We start from the raw sequence: 19674 nt of genomic DNA, 5'->3' as shown, positions 1-19674 counted from the left end.
TTTCTGGGGGGAAACGTGGATGAATTATTGAGGGAACAAGCAAAGGAATTTTTTAAAGGTATCTTGAAAAAAAAACTCCTGAGGTATTTATTTCAAACACTCAGGAATAAACCATTCTGTATTTCCCCGGAAGAAATTCGGTTGAAGTCTTTGGAAGATCTCCTAGAGAATTTGGTTGGAGGAAAAAAAATTATTTGGAGGAAATTCTAGGTTCCCAACCAGAGAAAATCTAACAAACTGTGTCACGCTTTGCTAGGTATGAAAATACCATGAAAAACTTTATCGCGTATTCTACCCATAATAAGAATAAGTACGACGTTGATCAAGTTTGTATGTATATTGAACAGATGATAAATAGTTTAATTTATTTTTCAAGATTCCTGCTGGTCTTCTTTTGTTTGTTGAATCGTGGGTAAGACGATTCTTTGACTGTCATACCTAGATGTTTTTGTGCGTAGTACATGTCCTACCTGTCCTACCCACTTCCCGCGCCACTACTCTCAAATATTTTCTCTCCCAGCCGGTGCATACAACACCACGTACAAATCTAGGGGTACTCTTACATTCTGTAATGAGTTGTACATGTTATGAGTTGTCTCTTAGCTTTTTCTTTCTATTGTTGGTATTGTATTGTTATTCAAAATTTGTCTAACTGTATTAAAAGAGTCAGGTCTATATTGTTAATCACTGAGTTTAATAGCTCTATATACTACGATCTAATCAGAGCTGTAAAGATAAGTGAGAGATTATCTCTATTTCCCAGGACTGACTAATTAATTGCCATAATTATGTTCTATTTGTGCGTGAAAGCTCTTAAGGACTGTTCATTTTATAAAGTGGACACCTTGTGCATGCTGTATCTTTCTTATTAATCAATGAAATTTCAATCAGTTTTTTGCGCATCGTTCGACTAGTATTGTACAATGTTGTGATAAAAAAAATTCTCCAAAATAATTAAATTTCACACGAATATGGAACAACAATTAGATCGGTCGACTTTTTTGAGGTTATCAAAATCAATGATTGTAAGAAATTGGCTGGAAAATTCGATAATTTATATTTTCTATTTTCAAAAAAGGCTTGTTCTTCGAAAGCATCATCAATCAGAAGCCTGATGGAAAAAATCAAGTTATTTTTGGAGCAACAATTTTACAGATATAATAAAATCAATTTTCCCGTATATTTTTAAAGAAATTTTTTTTTAAATTTGATGAGAATTGATATGAGTAGAATTTTTTGTGTAAAAGTACGTCCTGAAGGAAGTCCTAATATAGTATTAATATGAAAAATAACTTACGCCTTCATAGAGTTACTTAGTAAGTCCCCACGTCACATTCAAAGCACAACAGAAACACAATTGTTTTATTCTTAGAAGACCTATCAAAGTACATTGACAATCATCAAAATTGGCAACACTGCTGTAATAAAATCGATTTTATTTTCCACATATTATTTTCATAATATGTTATTCTGAGATTACCAATTGAAAAATTCGGAGAAAACTGTTTACAATTTGCTGTAGATCGATAAATATGCGTACATGATTTTAAAAGTATGAGACTTTTTAGTAAAACTACCATAAACAGTAAAATTTATACTTAAGACTGTGGTTTAATCTCACGATTTAGCTTTCGTTTATACTAATATAGTTTCTTTAGTAATCCAAACTAATTTTGAACACGCTTTTTACTTTTCTCTTTTGCTGGGAGTGAAAGGATGGTGTATCAGCAAATTTGGCCATAAATGGGTAAATCACTAAAGTTACCTAATGTCATAGAATGGTGGAATATAATTGATATTTTTAAAGCTTTACCTTTAGTAGAATAGTAAAGGATACAAACATACAATTTGTTCATAAAAATAAGGATTTTTGTTTTGCGAAAAATAATGTTAAACTTTGACGGACAGCTTTTTTAAGAGTTTTTGGAAAAACTATTTAGCTCTTCAACCAAAAGCATTTTCAAAGATTTTATATTTTCATAGCATTTTAGAATAATAGGTCAACAATACACAGAAAACCGATTACAATTTTATCAATAAATAAAAAAGATATAGCATAAACAAAGTGTCCACTTTATAAAATGAACAGTCCTTATGAAGTAGGTACCAGACAATGACTGACGTAGAGTGAAGATATTTCTATAAACCTTTGGCATGTTCCAGTTCCACTTTCCACATCCGCAGAGTCGTTTATGACTGCTAAATCGCTAATACTATCAACCAGCATTTTGTATTCCGTGAGCTGCCAATTCAATTGATGTTTGAGATAACATTTCGCTTACAAACCTAACCACCGGATGTTCGCGTTCCTGCTAGAGATGAAGCACTTGTTAAGTATATTTTCACAGTTTAATCCGAAACTACCGGCACAAAAGCCGGAACGATCCGAATCTTCATGTTATTTGTTTACCTATGACTATGACAAATTTAAACCGGGATCATAATTGATGTTGCATATTTTCATGAAATTAGTTCATGATTCCAAGATGATTTCTTGACTCAAATTTCCACTTTTCATCTCCAAAATCGGAATCATAAATGACAGGTATCTAAATGCATGAGTACTGCTTATGTATTTATGAACTTAATCCATGGTTTCAGCATACATACTTTATGATTTGATGATTTAAATTGACACTTTGAAAACGTAACGTACAGCTGGCACTACGGTAAAATGATTCATGACTTGATGACTTTTGGTCATGGTGTAATTTCATAACATGAAAACACACCTTCCTCCCGAAATCATGACTTTTTCCCCTTGTTTAGAGTGCCGCATTTTAACTGTGCCAAAACCGAACGGGCACTGTATTATTATGCTCTTAAATATATTTAAATATATTACATATATTCCGTAATGTCTGATAGCGCTTGAGCTCATGAAAAAATAGTTAATCCTAAAAATGTTTACGAAATATAATTGCAGTTCATTGTAAACAACGGTTACAACGGTATTCGAATGCCTGTTTTATCTATTTGAAATCAGTGCTTCTAATGGTTACGCCTCAAAGAGGGCGTAATTCTAAATTTCAATTCAAAGCTGCACCCAGAGGCTACAGATGACTAAAAAAATCAACTTCAGCCCCAATTTCGATAATATTTGTTTTAATAATGACGATAAATAAAAACAAATGTTAAAATGTCACTGATTTCCTTTGAATTTGTGGACTTATATTTTTAAAGGGCGTAATTTCTAAACGAGCCCTACGATTATTTTTCGGCTCCGTAGAGCCTATGAGAAATCTGTTACTTTTGAATAAGTTTTATGATATGTAATTGTGGTTTATCATTGACAACATTTTAACCTGACAAACAAACTTAGATTACCTCTTCCATCTATTTGAAATCAATCCTTCTAATGATTACGCCTCAAAAAGGGCGTAGCTCTAAATGTTGTATTTTGATTTTTTTTTTCATTCAGAACTCCTCCTGGAGGTTACATATAACCGAACAAAACAACTTTAAACCAAGTTTCGATGATATGTTTCTTTCAACAATTACGATGAATAAAAAACTGTTGAAATGTCACTGAATTCCTTTGATTTTGGGGACTTCAAACCTTCAAAAGGGCGTAACTTCGAAACGGACCCACGTTTTTTTTTTCTTTTTACCCAGACATGCAGCTTAGCATTATAAAACTACTGGTGAGCACAGATATTATGGAGATTTTTTCTGATAATATCGGTCTGGGGAGCACCGTGGTGACAACAAAAGCCCAAATTATCATAAACAATCTTTCGAAAATAATTTCAACAATTCACGTTCGATATCTCTTGCATATCTTTCAAATCAGGTCGCAAATTATTATAGGACTTTGAAGAAATGGCTCTAAATTTTGGTAAAAACTGTACATATTTAGGTTCAGCAAAAAAAAATTCAGAAAATACTTATTCCAAAGTATTAGTGCCAAGAGAGGGAGACGAATTATTTAAACAAAATTTAAGTTTATTTAATATACTACGTACACAAGTCACGATACTCTAAGATATCTCCCTTAATAAAAAATAAAGCACCGATATCTGCTAAGGTCTTATTTTATATTGTAATCTTTGATGTTATTTCTGTTTTCAGCTTTTTACAACCTCTCGTCACATTTTACCATCTAGTATTCAATATTTCTTTGTTTCTTTTAATAATTGGGTTTTCTGGGCTATGCAAATATTATATCAAATGAAGAAAAAGGCCAGTCGACATTAACCTTTAGGGGTTTCTACGGTTTCGAACTTCACTACCTTTCTATAGTTTCTGCCTGTGATATGTTAGCTATTTCTACTCTTTAAGTAATGTTCGAATCCTCTGAACAGAATCTCAATAGAGAAACTTAAAAGTAGATGGAATCCCGATGGAGACATTGATTTGTTTTTTTAAGATATTTACAGTACTCAATACGAATTGAGTACTGTAAATATCTTATTTATCACCTAATATTCATTACACTTCAGCTCATTTCTTTCTCATGTTTTGTCTTATTGTCTTTCAATGTCTACTAACCGTTAAGTCTGTTAGTTCTTGTAGTTTTTCGGTTGGTTCTTTTTTTATGTTTTATATATTTTGTTTTTTTTCTGCTCTTTCCTGCACTTGATATTTGCTACCTTCCTGTACTTTCTGTCGTTTCCATATTTGTGTCTCCTAATTTCCATGTTGTTTACGTTATTCTCTGCCTTTAGCAGTTCTCTACCTTTTTATCTATTCCAACTTTCTGTTTTTCTTGTCTTTCGATCTTGTTTGCCATATTGAACTAACTTAAAACAAGAAAATTCTGTAAAATCTCATACCAATAATGTTCGCTCCAAAATTTAATTGTAAGTATATTTTTTGAAAAATGTCACAACTTCCAGTAAAAATTTAGTAAACGAAATTAAAACATTTTGTTGCTCGAAATCTAAGAAAAGACGTGACAGGTCAAAGTACAAAAACGAAACCAATTGCCTGTCAAATAAGACCACTTCTCATTGGTCGTTTTGGCAAAGGCCTACTTCCACATCGTTCAGTTGGATTGCAACAGGGCACTTTGTTGCTAGCCCGGCCGTATTGCTAGATCTTAAATTAAAATGTTCATCAAAAGTTTGAAATCCTATCGTTTCAAATCTATTTATATTCGATGTTATGTTTACGGCAAGGGCTCCTACAATATTAAAATTCATAAAAAAATACTTAACTGAAAGCAATATAATGGAAATTGTTTTAATTTTCTCTGAAAATACCGTAGGTTTTGGATATAAACTTGACTTTAAAAAAAAAATAAGAAAAAAAATTCTCTATTGCATTAAATTAATGAAGCGTGCAAGAAACAATTAAATTATGACCTTGATATTATAATTTATTCACAAGATTTGTTTAAAAAATACTGGTAGCACTGGCTTTTGTATCGTCAAGGTTATCGACTGAAAAACAACTGTGGTATCACGTCCTGCCCTAGCTCGAAACACCTACGGACTAAGATCAAGTAGTCATTGTTTTTTGAATGAGGTATGTAGAGATGGACACAACACTTCTGTCCATTGAAGTCATATTTTGTTCCTAAGAACTGTTCATTTTTTTAAGTGAACGCATTGTTTATGCTTTATAGTTATATTTACTAATGGAATCGTATTCGTTTTTCTGTGCATCGTTCAACTAGTATTCTACGATGTTATAAAAATATATGAATATCATATATTTTCAAAACACGGTGCCCCCCTGGCTGTTATTATCAGGAAAAAAATCTCCATCAGATCTGTGTTCAACAGTCGTTTTCTATAACTAAGCAAGATGCATATCTGGGCAAAATAAAAAAATATAGGGCCCGTTTTGGAGTTACGCCCTTTTGATTGTATTACTTCACAGATGCAAAGGAAATCTGAGATATTTAGATGTTGTTTTTATTGGCCACGATTATCAGAAGAATATACCATTAAAATGTTATTCAAAGTTTGTTTATATAGTTATTTGTAACCTCTGGGCTAAGTTTTGAATAAAAAGTTCAACAAAATTTGTAGTTGCACTCTTTTGGAAGTGTAACCATTAAAACACTTATTTTTAATAGTTTGATTAGATATTCCAGTATCGTTAAGCATGTTCATTTTTTTCAATGGCGCATTGCACTTTCATTCCGCAAAAGTTTTTCATAATAAACTAATTCTTCATGGGCTCAAGCACTATAAGGCATTACGGAGCCAATTTCATGATGTAACCAAATTAGTTTTTTTAGTACAATTTTCTGGATAGTTTGGTGAACTAATGTACTCAAATTATTGAATTGTTGTTTATCGAAGCGAAAATATACGTCATATAATACTTTCGGACTTGAGCTTTCGGTTATGGGTAGCAGTGTATGGAATAAAACGAAATAATAGACGTCGAATGCAGGGATACAAAATGGAAGAAAGTAATGCAAAGTGTAGATACCCGTTGTTACATTTCTTCCGGGTTCATTTGACCGAATGCCATTTGGCCGAACGTCATTTGGATGAAAGGTTCATTTGACCGAATGCCATTTGTCCATAGCAGCTGGTGAGTCTTAACTTCGCAGGCACAGTTTGCGATCGAAAAAAAATGAAAGTTTACGTAGAAATCTTCAGTTTGTGTAAGATTCAAACCATGTTGAGGTAAGTTGAAGTAAGTGTTATGTGCCATGACATATAATAATTCTTTTTAAAGCTGGTAACACTTCGCAAATGAAAGGAAGAATAACTAAATATTTCGAATTTATGGGAAGATAGTATAATTGTTGGATTCGAAAAAAGGAACGAGGTCCATTTCCATTCAATGTTTCAAGTACAAACTTGTTTTGTTAACTAAGAGCAGTGCTAATGTAGTATCAAACAAGACCTCAAGGACTTTGAGGGACACATTTAAAGGCGAAAATATATTTATATTTTAAAAATATTCACTATTCTGCTCGTGGTTTTGTTCAAATACTTCATATATTTCAATTCGATAGTAAACATTATATTTCAATCGAAAACATAAAAATATAATAAGAAAATATTAAATATTCCGTTGCTATGAATTTAAAATAAATCGACCGGCACTTTGACAAATTTCAAATTTATGGCAATGAAATTGATAATGTTTGCAGTTCTCTGTAAAAATTTCGAGCCAAAGAACATAAGAGAAAAAATACAGAATTGCCTTTTGTGTTAAGCTCCTACTATTATTCTGAACACAACTGTATGTTTAAGTCGCAACTTTGAAAACCATAAAATGTTTTCAAAATTGTGAGAGCATTGTTAGTATTGGATAGCTATTAATAATGTAACGATCGAAGGAAATTCTTTTTTTTTTCATAACATGAGGAACTATTGAGAAAATAAAAAAAAAACAACAGATATACAATTTTGGGAAAAACTAAGAACACGAAAGACCACATTTGCACCGGCCCTTTTTTTAGATCGAAGTTTTAGATTTCTTCATTTTATGGAATTAAATACACAAGAGCACAATTTTTTTTCTGAGAAAAATAAGACGCATCCTAATCTTCAAAGAAGTTAAGGGCGCAATAGTTTCATGATTTGATGTTGAATGTATTTCTTGCAATAAAAATTAATGTATCGGATGACACAACTGAATAAAGAATAATTTATTTTTTGGGTGCTTCTCTAAACAATATTTAGATTTCTTGTGAATAATTCGGAGATATCTTAAGATGTTTGGTCAAAAAGTCCTACAGTTTCTCGTCGTAGCATCTATGGACAAAAATCTCACAAGAACGCCGCCAAAACACCAAAAAACACCTCCTTGAATTGTTGCGGAAACGCAAACTAAAATTTGTTCGGGATTTTTCCAGTTATTTAATTGGAGTTTCATTCGAAAAATTTCCTCTGTAGTTATTCCGAGAATTCTCCTTCAGATTCCTTCAGAGTTCATTTTGAAAGAAAATAAATCTAAAATTAGTTTTTATAAACATAATAATTGATTTCTTTCCAAGCTTAAAGTTTACCTAAGTACTTCTTAACCATACAGGGGTTTTCGAGCAGTAGAAACTTGTATAACTATGACGTATAACAACGAATATGACAGTTCTTTTTTAGTGGTGAGCTCATTTCATTATTCTTTTTTCATGTTTACTACTGGAACCAATTTCGTGCTAGAAAATTTGCCCAAAGTGCACATTTTGGTTTCAAACTCTCAATTTCAATTAAACCGTTGTTGCATTGTGATTCAGCGTTAATTCAATTTTCGGAAACAACCCTGAGAACCGCTGATCGCCACAGCAAAACTTTAATGATGGAACGATGAGAGGGCACATCTTCCTCTATCCACCAAGGAGTGGTGCGGCGGCGATAGATGTACCTCTGCATCGGTATAGTGCCACATATAATGACGACGATGACGACGAAGATCCTCCTCATGTACGGAGACGATGGGATCTTTGGGTGGAAACTCTCACGTTTTGTATTTGCTTTTACTGCTTATTACGAGCGCTTTCCAAGACGAGAGCTTTTTTTCCGGCGACTTCTATCTAGCAGCAGTCACTGGCGGAGTGGTGGAAAGGAGGTTTCACTTTGTAGCAACTATTAGAAGAACCTTTCAGATAAGATGGGTTGTACAAAAGAGTAAGAACGAACGTTCGTAACAAGAATCAAATCACGTATGATTTGGGATGTTGCCGAGTGCAGTGTGATTTCCTCGGGGGCTTTTACTTTTTTTCGGGACCGTTTTTATTTGCGTTCCATCCCATCAGATCATCGCCAGGGGTTGGAGAAGCACGGTCGACAGCATTGATGTGTGATTAGAATGTTTATTTTGAGTCGAACCCAAGAGATACAAAAAAGGAAAGAGGTGGGGATAGTGCCAGGACGTGGTATTCATGTTTAAACATGTGAATGATGTCCACGATGGACTTTGACGTATAGTGCGCGATATGCGTGACGAAATGGCTTTCAGCTTTCATGGGGTTCTCTGTTTTGGTGGCTGAAGCTTCATCATGCGACGACGGCACGCAATGGGTGATAATAAATTAGAAACGATGGTGAGCTGTCGATTCGGGCTGGCTGGAAGTTTGTCAATTCAGAATGCGTTGTCGTGAGTCACTGTTGGAAACAGAACTTTTATGTGAATTCTTTGAGACATAAGCCGTCTGATTGATTGGGATATTACTAAACAGAGAACAGTGCAGCAGTATTATTCGATGAGTAAAAATTGCTAGACTTTGAATATCGGAAAGAATTTAAAAAAAATACAAATTTGCATTGTTTTCAGCCAAAGTAACGAGTATTTGTAATGAATGCAATTTTGAATGGTGAGCTCGTTTCATACTTTTTTTAATATCTGATATAATATATATATGACCAAACTGCTTCTATCAATGCTTTCATCGATCACAACTGTAGGGTTTTCTTCAGTGTCGTGCAAGACTCGACCATTCGAAATATATTGAGAGATACGGAAAAAAGCCAAGACTTATGAAGATTTTCTGTCCATAATTAAGTCACAAGACAACTTTAGAGTTCTCGGAAAAAGCTTCGACCAGAGGTTCCGAGTCAATATTGCATGGATTCTCACTTGGTTTAGAATGTTTGAATGTGTGCAAATTTAGAGTCGTACATTTAGACATCTTCTTATTCATAAAATCATCGACTACTTAAAAGCAGGTATTGCAATCTCATCTGATCAAAGAGATCATCTCCGTATGATTCAAAGATATTATCCCTAATCGAAGAGTGCATTGAAATGATATCATCTTTCCATCCTGATTATCTTGACAGCTCTCTCTCTCTCTTTCTGTTTCATACCTGATTACTTGTGTTCAGTAACGTAATTTGAGGTTAATTATTTTGGATTTATAATCTTTTTCTTGGAAATAATATTTTGGACTCCCGGAAAGAGTTATTTTTCAGAACGCGGCGTCCACTGATTGATGAGCTATAGCTGTAGTTCAGTGTTCCGAAGAATTTGAAGACCGAAAAAGATTGTCTTATTTTGAACATTTTAGAGATGATAAAAATGTAACAAGTAAAAGTTTGTTTTTCTAACGTATCACAGGTACTGAACCGTCTTACACCAGAAGACATTTGAAACACTCAGTCGACTAGTGGAGCTTTTTTCGTGCAATGAAAAGTTTTCGATTACAGAAGCAAACGTACACTCCTTAAAACTCTCATGAACCTAAATTATTCACACGTGAAAGTCGATTTTTCTCCAAATCCATACGTATGATTTGGAACTATAGTGAAGTTGTATAGTAGAACCGTTATGCTACATAGCGCACCATATTCGACAAATGCCATGCCTGATACCTACATGGATTTGAAGAAAAATATTTTTCGTTCTCTTTTAAAGGGTGTTAGACATAAAATTCATAAAATTACTTTTATTTTAGCAAATTCAACAGTACTCTTTATTATTTCATTTTTCATAAAACTGATTTATAATCAGTAGTGCTACGCGTAACCTTCTATGTAAAATTATGTTGATTAAAAGCAGCTTTCAGCAGATTCCTGCTAATATGAGCTTGTCAGCCATGAAATTCATATTGTCGTTTGCAATTTTAGGTAACCATCGTCCTGCTTGATTTCTGTTTGAGGAAAAAGTGGTATTGAGGATCCTCAATAGTTATACATGTAATATGCGGCTAGACTCACTTGTTCGTTTTGCGAAAATTCAATATGCACTATGCAGTGAAAGAACCTCCAATCCATATCAGTGAAAATCTGCAAATCCTAAAAGTTGAATAAATTAAGAATTGGTTCCCTTCCAAATGTGTTAGTGCACTTACTTTTGTTGAGTCTGCGAATTGTTTTGTACTTCTTGCAAACAACGCGGATTGCTGAGTCGAAAAGATTTTATAGAGCATCAAAAGAGCCAAAGATTTTCATCATAAAGATGATCAAAGAGCTCTAGATAATATCAGTTTATTCGATCTATATCTTGCTCAGATGATCGAAAGATGAGATAAAATGCAATGCCTGCTTAAAAGTGTGGCAATTTGGAACATCCAAAAAGAAATTTTCTCAATTTATTCAACCATACAAATCATTCTGAAGTTCAACAAGACATATACCTAATATTCATTTCCAACCACAGACCCATTTCCCTACTGCGACATTTATCAGCGGAGACATTCATTTCACCACAATACATAACTTATCACCCCTGAAGACATTCGACCTCCATCAGTGAGCGAAATTCTCGGTATCATTCCGCACTGCTAGTCTCGTTCGAGACCAGCAAACGACTCCACGAATCAACAATGACGGACAAACTGATGCCGTTTCCCTACTTGGTCAAGACACGACAAAAAAAAATGGATGGGTAATCCACCTAGTAGCTGTATTACGAGTGGAATTTCTCATTTGTCCTGATAACTTTAGATAAGCGATTGAATTGAATTCGATTACCGATGATTGGAGAAACTCTTAATCTAATAATAACAAACTTTTGAGTTTGAGATTAACTGACAGACTGACATTTTCTATGTTCGACTGTGACATTTTTTTAATGTTCTATAACCGAAAGAGTTTGTTGAGAAAACTACAAAATTCTCAATCATTCTTGAAGTGAGATTGCATCCTTTCTGACACAACTCAATCGTAAACCCAACAAAGGCAAGAAAAAATGATACTACACTAACGACGACCGGCGTAAAACGTTCGAAGAATCCCGAAAAAACGCACACTTCTTCTGGAAATTCATTGTCGTCTCGCTTGGCTGCCCATCGGCTATTGTCACTGAGAATGGGCTGACGAAGACGACCGGCTCTGTGCTGCTGCTGTTATCATATCACGCCAATCAACGACACGAATCGACTCACAATATTCAAGAAAGACGACTAATGCGGACCAAGCCAGAAACTACAAAGAATACAAACGACAGGAAAGGTGTGTACAAAGGTAACTCCGGAGGGGTCACCACCACGTACATATACATAAGTGTTCTCCGCAGGTAGAAACGAAAAGAACCTTCTTCAACAATTTTGCGTTCTTTGTCGGCCGACATCCTCCTCGTGACGTGATGATGGTCCTATGAATGGGAGAATCTAGGAACGACAAGACAACGTCCAAGGGCAGGGTTGAAAAGAATCAAATTTGTACCACTACATTGATGCTTGGGCTACAGTGACTCGAATGCTTATTCATACAAGGGCACTGTTTTCATATCAAGTTGAAAAAAAAACTAATAAATAATATATCAAATTCCGAAGGAGTAATAAGCTATTTCATTTACTATCATTTTTGGAAAAATGAACACTTATTAGATTTGTGTCTTGAACTGACTCAATTCCATATTCGAACAGCTATTGAAATTAACACATACCGTCAAACGGGGCTTCTTTTGACATAATTTCCACACTCTTCGACATTGAGGATTTGTTGCTCTTAGAATTATGGATAGATTTCGATAATTCTTGCATATATCTAAGTTGTATATGTGCGTAACAAATGTGCAAGATATGAAACAAATCTATCAAGAAATAAAAATATTGCTTGAATAGCGAAAAAAATGTGTCATTCAAAACAAAAAAGGGGCTACTTTGGACATTTTTAGAAATCAATACAATTTGGTAATAAAATGATTTGTTCTCATAAATTTTGAACTGATTCTATAGTTTATCGTCCATAATGATGTTTTTGAACGTTTTTTCATCGACAAACTTAATTTAGAAAATTATAAAGCTCTTAAAAATTACACATATATAACACTTTTTTGCGAAACATGCTCCTCTCAATTGTAACTTCAAACTCACCTTCTTTTAAATGGAAGTGTCAGTTACAAATGCTTGACTGTTGAAGTTCATATACACGAATGATGTAACTACCAATTACTGCAACGATTAATGAGTTTTGTACAAAGTATTCTGATTATTTTTTTTGTTATATAAATATATGTAGAATGATCCTATCAATTCCTGTAATTATGAGTAATTTATTTGAAGTGCAATCCATTAAGTATGAGAATAATGTTTCGCAGGATCGTAAACAATAAACATTTTGCTTATCTAACAATCAATTTGGTTCTCAATAGTGTTGAGATGACATAAGAGTAGTTCATTTGTAGCAGATGAAGTATGCAATTGCTTTGTACTGAGGATTCATGTTAAATATGACTGATTTACATGAAAAAGTTGTAAGTTTACTGTTTTAAGTATTGAAATGTATATGATTTATGGTTATTCACTTTTCTGAATCCTTTGTCTAATTTGATTTGTGTTGTTAAATATACAAACCAATACTATAAACTAAAATGAAGGTCGTAAAATTAAGACCTTTGGTCGATTATTTTTATAAACCAACAATTTTTAACATTAAATTATCGAAAGTATCTTTAAAACATGAACATTTGATAGTTTTGTGATGCTCCCAACAACTTTGCACGATATGTGAAAAATTACAACAAAGTTTACATAGCAAATATTTTGTACCTTACGAAATTTTGTGCGGACTTTTTTCACATATTTTCTTGTTTATCCTGTTATTGTTGATATTGTTCCAAAAAATGTTCATGCCTGGTTGTAGAGAATATATTGGTTAATAAAAGTACTGAAGACACAAAATGGCTCAGGTTAATATTTATGCTGCAAATAAATCCAGAACACGAGTGTCCGAAGTAGCCCCCGGAATCAAAAGTAGCCCCGCCTGACGGTACATATTTTTTTTCAATATTCACAAAGTACATTGTGTTGGTCGCATTCACCACCATTCCAACTTTTTCTGCCTCGCGTTTCAGGCTTGTGTATCCTCTGCCACATTTTCAAATGTTCGGCCGACAATGTCCATGCCATCCGCGAAGCAAACATATTGGCTGGATCTCCTAAAAATCGTACCCCGGTTGTTAAGCCCGGCTCTCCGCATAACACTTTCTAGCGCAATATTGAACAATGAGCACGAAAGTCCTTGACCTTGTCGTAGTCCCCGGCGGGATCTAAACAAACTGGAGTGTTCGATTGAAACCTTCGCATAATTTTGCTTTTATCAGTTTCTTGAGCTTCCTTGGACCTGGTATTCGCGACATTTTTGGAGAATTTGCCGTATAGTAAAGATCTGGTCCGTTGTCGATCGGCTGTCAACGAAGCTGGCTTGATAACTTCCCACGAACTCGTTTACTACAGGTGACAGACGACGAGAGATGATCTGGTAGGCGGCATTTAGAATCGTGATCACTCGAAAGTTATCAAAATCTTGTAGATGGGGCATGTTACCCCTTTCTTCCACTCCTCTGGTAGCTATTAAGTTTCTCATATTGTGTCTGTCAGCCGGAGCAGGCAAATGGCCAGCCTTTCCGGGCCCTTCTTTATGAGCTCAGCTCCGATACCATCCTTACCAGTGGCTTCTTTATTGCTCTTGAGCTGATGTATGGCATCCTTAACCTCCCTCGAAGTGAGGACTGGTTGGTTTCCATCGTCCGCAGTACTGACAAAGGCATTGCCTACGATATCTCAACATTCATTGCCTGTATTATTAGTGCCATTCAGGTGTTCATGGAAATGCTGCTTCCACCTTTCTATCACCTCACGCTCGTCCGTCGAAATGCTCCCACCGTTATCCCTGCATATCTCGGCTCGAGGCACGAAGCCGTTGCGGGATGCGCTGAGCTTACGTGTTTCTTGAGACCTGCACAGTTGTTCCATCTTTTCGCACTCCGTCTCTTCCAGGCGGCGTTTTTTCTCCCGAAAGAGGCATGTCTGCTGTACTAAAACAATTTCTGAAAGTGTCCAATAAAATAAACTACAAGCATCTAAAAAAATATGGTTCATTTTTTGCATTGTTTCCAAAGTTCAGAGTCTCAATATTTGCAAGCATAAATTAAGTTTTAATAAGAGAAAAAGAAAGATTTTTGTTATTCTGAAGACGGAGTTGGTGGTCTAATGGCTACCGCTTCTGTTTCATAAGCAGACGGTCATAGGGTCAATTCCAGGTCCGTCTGTTTCCTCGTACTTTTTAGTTGTATATTTCACTTGCTTCTGTCTTCCACTCTTAATATATAACAGTTGATCTATTCTTAGCATTTGCTAGAACCCGAGACGGACAAAAAAAACGTCTCCCTACGCTTCCATTCTTCCATCATTATAGCACGCATCATTATAGCAGGCAGTCTTCTAACCAAACAGCAAGCCTTTCCCGAATGAACTGGCCTAGACTCAGTGCACCCCCGTTAATTTGAACGGTACCTCATGCAAACCATCGGGGTTCATTTTTAATTTGAACATCTAGTAACCCTAGAAACGTGTTTCTGGTTGCCTCTTTCACTGTTTTGTTTTGATTCTGCGTTCCGTTCCTCAGCGATCCATCTCACTTCACTCCGTTCCATGAGCTAAATGACGTTTGAACCATTTTTAATCTGAACGATGTGCAAATTAGCGGGGCACAGATTAAATGTGGTCAAACCAACTGGGGTACCCGGTATATGGCCTACTGTGGGAGCCAGTTTAATGTATCATCAATTCCTCCCCCTTTCCCTCATTGATTTGGATTCTGACGTGGCAGGCGTCGTTATCGCCTAAAAATAGATGATCACCTGCACTTATGCACTGAGGGTGTCTGTTAGTCCCATACAGTCATCTGGTTGGTTCCTTGTGTAAGTGCAGCTGATCTGGCGATACTGGAGTAGCAACCACGGGCGGCAAATCAAGCTCAAGCAGACAGTTCTTACAGAGTTCTAGAACCTAAAGCTGGGAAAAACTCTCACAGCATCTCTCAGAGACATTGTTTTAGAATTATGTACAGAGATCAAATAGAATTTCAAAGCATTGAAGGAAAAACATAAGTGTTTTATTAATTATAAATATAATTAGCCGACAGTTTTTTGATTTAAGGACAAGATTGTTATTATTAAGGTGATTGTAACAATTTTAAACCGCTTAACAATATTGTTTCTAAGATTTTATTCACGTTTCAAAAATATTGGGTTCAGATTCTATTGCCATTTTGAAACGAAACTTCTTCTGAATCGACAATCAAAGTGTGAAAATATTTAACAGCTTTCGTCTGAACTTTTTCTATCCACCGTTTTACGCTAGCATGCCATAAATTTTGAATCACCCCTCTCTGACATTTCTTGCCTACACTATAATATTTTATTGTTGGATCGTAGCAATCTTTGTAGTGCAGAAAATTTTCTTATTGAGGAAAAACAAATATTTTCATTCGAAAACTAGAAAATACTTATGTTATACTTATATATTGTATTCTTATTATATTTTGCTCTTTGCAATAATGCTTATTTATTTTAGGTGGATGAAACTCGATTAAATGTAGCTAAAAGCTGGACAAGTACAAGTATTTGTTGGATTATGCTGTTTGAAGGAGATTCTCTTTTTCCCGCGGGTTTCGCGTAAGTGTCTCTGCTCAGGGATCCGCCAAATCAGGTGACAATTAATGACAGTACAATCAACAAAAAAAATCATTGCCTACTAAGACTTCGCTACAAAATCTATAGGCAAAAAATGTCAAAATCAAATCACCTCTTGTCGTTGTATAGCCAGCGTAAAACCCTGGATTTTTTTGTAAGATTCATTGTATGTTTTGAGCGGATTTTTCAAACGAAAAGAAATTTTTAACGAGAGTTGAATCTCACGGAAAATCTAGCGGACTTTTACAAGATCTTAATGGAATCTCATTGAAATCCATTTCATATTTCTTAAAAATACCTTTCACGGTTTCCTTGTTAAGCATTTTATAAAATCCTGTTGGGTTATCAAAAAGATTTTTGTCAGACCCTCTATTAGATGGAAGATCGCTGTAAAGGTTATGAGAGAATTCTTTATAAGATTTTTGGTGAACTCTTTGAATGTTCCAAGACAAATTTTTCTTTGCAGTTTAGCCGATTCGTAGAAAGATTTTATTGTAAACTCATCGCTAGCTTACTGGTGATATGCCTGGCGGATTTTTTGGAACATATGAATAGATTCCTTTTAGTATCTTCGTCAGATTCTTAAAGATACCTTGTTGGCAAATTTCCGACAAAATACTAGGCGAAACTCTCAGCGAAAAATGTAAAATGTCCGACTTAATCATCAATAAACTTCTTGCAAAATTATTTGCGATTTGTGAGACATATCCTTTAACAGATTCTTTGTTTTCTGGAGAGTTCGTAATTTGACTTGCTCTTGATAAATGTCCTTGAAAGATCACCGATAAAATTGTGTTCGTGTAGATTTCTAAAATGATAATGTCTTGTGAGATTCTTGATTATTTTTCAATGAGATCGTCGGTGCATGTTTTAGAGATCCTTCAAGTATCCAATAAAAAATATTTACTTTTTCCTGACAAGACTTTTATTGAGTTAATGGTGCATTCCTGGAAACATGTTAGGATTTGTGACAAAATATTTAGCAAAATTCTTTAGAGAACATTCACATTTTTACTATAAGATTTATGGACTTATCATTTCTTTTGAAGATCTTTCGTTGGACCCTAAAGTATTTCTCCGGTAGTCTATCAAGAGTCATATTTTAGGCATCATTTCAAAGACATTCTCAACATAAAATACGTTTGCCCTTTTTCATAAATACTGTATTATTATGTATAAAACAGCTGATCAGCTTTTTCATTTCCTTTAATTCCACAATGGCCAGGTACCCAATGTAGCTCAACCATATTACGATAGGACAACTGCTGTAGTAACTTGGCATACTCCCAAACAAGTCGTGATGTGTAAGTTCTAGCCTTCAAAACGTTCAAGGCTGGTTTACTATCCGAGCAAATAGCGCCTTTCAAGACAAATGTCAGCGCTTCCAAGAATGGTATCAATTTCAGCCTAAGAAACAGTTGGCCAACTTCCCAGTACATAAGATGCATTACACACATTTGAGAGCATACTGAAAAATAAAACTTTGTTGGATCATACCTCAAAGAATTTCGAAATTTTTCCTACAATTATGAGTTAAGTCTTAATAAAAGAATTCAAAATATTGTTGATTATTAAAGTAGTTGCTAAAGTTATTCCTTGAAAAATGATTTCGGTTGCTCTTCTCTTCTGTTGCTTCTGTATTTTGTTGCTACACATACAAACATAGCTCGAGAATTGTAGGTCAGGGATGCACTGTTAATTTCTTTCGAAATATTGGACAGGAAGTTTTAATAATCTATGTAATCAGAAATTAATGAAAGAATTTGAAAACAATATGCGTTACGGTAATAATAGAACCGAACGAAATTGTTCAAAACAATCAGTAGGTTCTGCAAGTTTATCTATAGTTGTGCAAATAAGAATTTTTTTCAAAGTATCTTTCAGATAACCTGCAACAGTTCTCAAACAGTACGCTTGAAGGAAAAATGAGACAAGAAATCAAATAATTCTTGCAGGATCCCAATGATCAAATGTGTTCTGCATGTATGTCATGTAAACAATTTTAAAGACACGAGATGTATGATTTGCTGCATGAATTTATTCCAGATCTTAACAATATTAATAGGTAAAATAGAGTAGTATTAGATAAGTGAATTAAATCATGAACTCCAATTTGAAGTCAGTTTGTGGCAATTTAAAAGACAATGTCTTACGTCGCAATAATTATTACAAATAAATAAAAACATTCACTGTGCCGTCGATTATAACTGTTGCATAACTTGCAATAAACTATCAAGTGTTCTTGCTTTGAATTTTGTCAAAAAATCTGCTGAAATTATTTTGATGACGGGAAATTCTGTATAAAAATCTGTAACTTTTATTTGTACACATAATCCTGTATGAAAATCAACGATAAAATCTGTTCGATTACAGTATAAAAACTGTATATGAGTAATCACTGCGTGCAAGGAAAAGTTCTTGTCATAATAGGCAAACTATTTCGACTAGTGATGGATAACGCAGTGAAGACGATAGTGTCAACCGAAGTCATACTTTATCAAAATCACATGTTTCACACGATGCTTTATCGGGACATTCGACGTGTTGATGAATGTGAATCGAGCGTGTAATTTATTTTCAGTATTGTAACCCTGCAAAATGGGACGTTCCTAAACTAAGGCAAAAACTTTAACAATTACAGAAGAAATATTTATGGGTTGGTGCTCCAATGATCATTGATGAAACTTGTAAGGTTGATGTTTTCGATGGAGGATTTTTCTATCAATTTTCATAAGCCAATAAATGAATTTTTGAAACTAAAGCCAGTAAAGTAACAAGAATTGGAAATGTGTATCTGAACTCCGTCCTAACTGCTTATCTTGTGCCTGATACGTTCATTTTAACTACTACTTGCGATCTTCTTCAGTGTCATTTATCACTAGATACGAGTAACTGGGAGATGCTGAAGAAACCGACAAGTAGTAATCGAAATTCGCATATATGTCGAACGATTCGCAAATAGGGCGAAATTTAAAGGTACAATCTACTTTTTTGATTTCCTTTTTTGAGATTCTGTTTAGATTTGTCGAATTTCTTTAAAAAAAAATTATCGATATCACGGTAAATGTTTACCGAATCTCGGTAGGGAAAAAAGTACCGAGATTCGGTATGGGGAATTATCGAATTCGGTATTAAATTTTGTGTGTACGTATACGCGTTTGAGTCACTGTATAAGGTGGCAGGGAATGGCCAAACAGAAACCACTGCAGAACGTCTCGGTCTCATTGTCCCTTATCGTGGCCCTTTTGGGCTTATTTTGCAATGCAGTGATGCTAATAATTCGATTCGCATCCGTTATAGATCACTGTCGCACTCGTCGCCATGGTTACAACGACAACAACGCGGCAATTCACCACACTCGTTTCATATCGTGGATAGCGAGAAACGCTATTATAAGATTAGCAG

The 19674-nt window shown here is 34.7% G+C and overlaps 1 protein-coding gene across 2 annotated transcripts in view; it reads right to left on the bottom strand.

Moving 5' to 3' along the window:
• Positions 1–19674, bottom strand: part of LOC5568000 (ras-interacting protein RIP3) — an 899140-nt gene that overhangs the window by 809470 nt on the left and 69996 nt on the right. The window lies entirely within an intron of this gene.

This window comes from Aedes aegypti, chromosome 2, assembly GCF_002204515.2.
Source record: "Aedes aegypti strain LVP_AGWG chromosome 2, AaegL5.0 Primary Assembly, whole genome shotgun sequence".
Taxonomy (NCBI): Eukaryota; Metazoa; Arthropoda; class Insecta; order Diptera; family Culicidae; genus Aedes; species Aedes aegypti.
This window is presented reverse-complemented; position numbering and strand designations above follow the sequence as displayed.